General features: G+C 38.5%; 1 pseudogene; it reads left to right on the plus strand.

The window, feature by feature from the left end:
- Positions 1 to 509: 509 nt before the first annotated feature.
- Positions 510 to 1537, plus strand: LOC119242669 (olfactory receptor 2T1-like; annotated as a pseudogene).
- Positions 1538 to 3633: the final 2096 nt, after the last annotated feature.

Raw genomic sequence — 3633 nt, forward strand, 5'->3', positions numbered from 1 at the left:
CTGACAGCAAGAAAACAATCATAATATAGATAATGACTCACTGCATACATAGTAGATAATCCATATTTGCATCTAAAAGGCATATATATACTAGCTACAACCACAATAACATGTTTTGAAAATTGTGATTATGCCAATTACAATAAAGTTAAATTTAATAATGATACTAATTTAAACACATCTAAGGTAGTTTGTTCAAACACACACACACACATACACACACACAAGACAAGGGTATGTCTGACTGCTACATAGCATCCTTAGATGTTATGGACATCACTAGATTATAATAGCATGAGCTGAATGTCACCTTATCTAATGTATTTAAAGAAAATTTGATGTAAAATGATCTGTTTTAATTCGAAACATTTTAGAACAGATTGGTTGTTTAGATATCAGTGCCGATGAACCTAAAAAATAATTTTTAAAGTTTTCTTCCAACCTTTAGAAGTTCACTGCTTAATGATTAACCCATTATGTTAAGTTAAATTTCACACAAATTCCATCATTTAATTTGGATGATTCTAGGTCACACCACCACCACCTGGAACCAATGGAAAGCTACAATACCTCCTCCACAGACTTCACCTTCAGAGGGCTATTCATCAACAAGGACATCTCAGATTTTCTTTTTGCCATCATTTCTATCATCTTTTTCACATCAGTAATGGCCAACAGGATCATGATTTTCCTAATCTGCACTGACTCATGCCTCCACACCCCCATGTACTTCCTCATCAGTCACCTCTCCTTCATAGACATGACGTACATCTCCACTATTGTGCCCAAGATACTGATCAATTACCTGCTGGATCAAAGAATTATCTCATTTGTGGGGTGCACAGTTCAGCATTTCCTCTACCTCACCCTAGTGGGAGCTGAGTTTTTCCTGCTGGGGCTCATGGCCTATGACCCCTATGTGGCCATCTGTAACCCTCTTAGATACCCTGTCCTCATGAGCCATCGGGTCTGTTGGATGATCATAGTAGGTTCCTGGTTTGGGGGCTCTTCAGATGGCTTCCTCCTAAACCCCATTACCATGAGCTTCCCCTTTTGAAAGTTCGGGGAGATTAACCATCCTTTTGCAAGTTCAGGGATATTAACCATTTCTTCTGTGAGGCACCAGCTGTCCTGAAATTGTTATGTGCTGACAGCACTCTATGAAACAGTGATGTATGGGAGCTGTGTTTTGATGCTGTTGATACCTTTCTCTGTGGTGATTGTCTCCTATGCCCGAATTCTGACCACAGTCCATCATATGAGCTCAGTGGAGGGGAGGAAGAAGGCATTTCTCACCTGCTCATCTCACATGATGGTGGTGACCCTGTTCTATGGGGTTGCTATATATACCTACATGCTGCCACATTCTTATCACAGTCCAGGGAAAGACAAAGTATTTTCTGTATTCTATACCTTCCTCACTCCCATGCTGAACTCACTAATCTACAGCTTAAGGAACAAGGATGTGAATGGAGCTCTGAAGAGTGCAATGAGCAAGTTCAAAAGTAGACATAGAGTGAGAGGGGGTATATTTTGACAATTTTTTATATGTTTTTTTTTTTTGTTTGCCATACATGATTGATGAGTGGGAGCCTCAATGGTCAGTGTGGCTATATTCTCAATGAAGAATGAAACTGGGACATGGGTTCAACTGTGGAAAAAATCAAGTTAAAAGGAAAAAAAAGTTTTACCTATATATCACAAATGTATTTTATGGTTTCAGGTCTTTTGTCTAGTTATTTAATCCATTTTGAGTTGATTTTTGTGCATGGTGTGAGGTAGTAGTCAAGCTTCATTCTTTTGCATGTAGCAGCCCAGTTTTCCCAGCACCATTTATTGAACAAACTTTCTTTGCTCCAGTGCATATTCTTGGCTCCTTTGTCAAAGATGAATGACTAAACCTGTGGGTTTATTTCTGGATTTTCTAGTTGGTTCCATTGGTCCCTACGTCTGTTCTTGTTTCAATACCATGAAGTTTTGATTATTATGGCTTTGTAGTATAGTTTGAAGTCTGGGCATGTGATACCTCCATTCTTTTCTTTTTTTCAGGAGTTTTGCTTAATCAGGGTTTTTGGTAGCTCCATATGAATTTCATCAATATTTGTTCTTTTTCTTTGAAGAACGTCATTGAAATTTTTATTGGAATAGCATTGAATCTGTAAATTGCTTTTGGTAGGATGGCCATTTTGATAATGTTAATTCTTCCAATCCATGAGCAGGGGATGTATTTCCATTTCTTTGTGTCTTCTTCTATTTCTTGTAACAGGGTTTTATAGTTTTCTTTATATAGGACCATTACCTCTTTTGTTAGTTATTCCCAAGTATTTGATTTTTTTTTTGTTTCAATGATAAAGGGGATGGTTTCCTTGATTCCTTCTTCTTCAGATTTATTTATTTGTTTATTTATAGAAAGGCTACTGATTTTTGTGTGCTGACTGTATCCTGCTACTTTACTAAACTGATTAGTTTGATTAGTTTTTCTGTGGAGTTTCAGGAATTCTCTATGTATATTATATCATCTGTGAATAGTGATAGTTTAACTTCTTCCTTCCCTATTTGGATCCTTGTATGTCTTTCTCTCGTCTTACTCTTCTGGCCAGGACTTCCAGTGTTATATTGAAAAGCAGTGGTGAGGACCTCCCCTGGTGGTGCAGTGGTTGAGCGCTGGGTTGCGAAGCTGCCCACAGCCTGTGCAGCGGTGGTTCCACCCTGGCCACTGGCGAGGGTCCCACATGGTGCGAAGACCTCTCCTGCCATGCCCTTTGCTCCCCTCAGCAGTGTTTCCTCAGTCTGCCTGCTCTTTTTCCCACTCTGTCTCTCTTCCCGACTCTGTCTCTGGTGAATTCTCTCACCCTCTTGAGCTTCTGACTGTACCCAGTGCTTGTATAAATAAATAAATAATTCTTTAAAAAAAAAAAAAAAAGAAAGAAAAGCAGTGGTGAGAGTGGACATCCTTGTCTTGTTCCAGATCTTAGTGGAAATGGAAATGATTTTGACTTTTCACCATTGAGAATGATACTGGCTATAGGCTTCCCACGTAGGGCCTTTATGATACTACATGATGTACACCTCAGTAACATCTTAAAAGACTCTTCACCCAAAGCAGTGATAGTGAAGGCAAAGATGAACAGCTGGGACTACATCAAATTTAAAGAGCTTCTTTACAGCAAAAGAGACAATAACAAAAACAAAAAGACAGCCCATTGTTTGGGAGGAAATTTCAGCATATGACACTGATGATAAAGGACTGATGACAAAAAATCTACAAAAAGCTGTTGAGACTCATCAAAATCAAAGTAAATATTCCACTCAAAAATGGGCAGAAGAGCTAAAAAGAAACTTCTCCAAAGAGGAAAGGCAAATGACCAACAGGCATATGATAAAATGTTCAACATCATATATAATCAGGGAAATGCAAATCAAAACTACAATTAGATACCATCTTACACCAGTGAGAATGGCACATATTAAAAAAAAAAATAGCAACAACAAATTTTGGCGAGAATGTTGAGAAAAAAGAACTCTCCTGCACTGCTGGTGGGAGTGCAAACTGGTACAACTACTATGGAAAGCTGTGTGGAGATTGCACAACCTGCTATATGGAGCTTCCATATAATCCAGAAATTCCACTCC

Source organism: Talpa occidentalis, unplaced genomic scaffold, assembly GCF_014898055.3.
Source record: "Talpa occidentalis isolate TD23 unplaced genomic scaffold, MPIMG_talOcc4v2.1 talOcc4.13, whole genome shotgun sequence".
Classification (NCBI taxonomy): domain Eukaryota; kingdom Metazoa; phylum Chordata; class Mammalia; order Eulipotyphla; family Talpidae; genus Talpa; species Talpa occidentalis.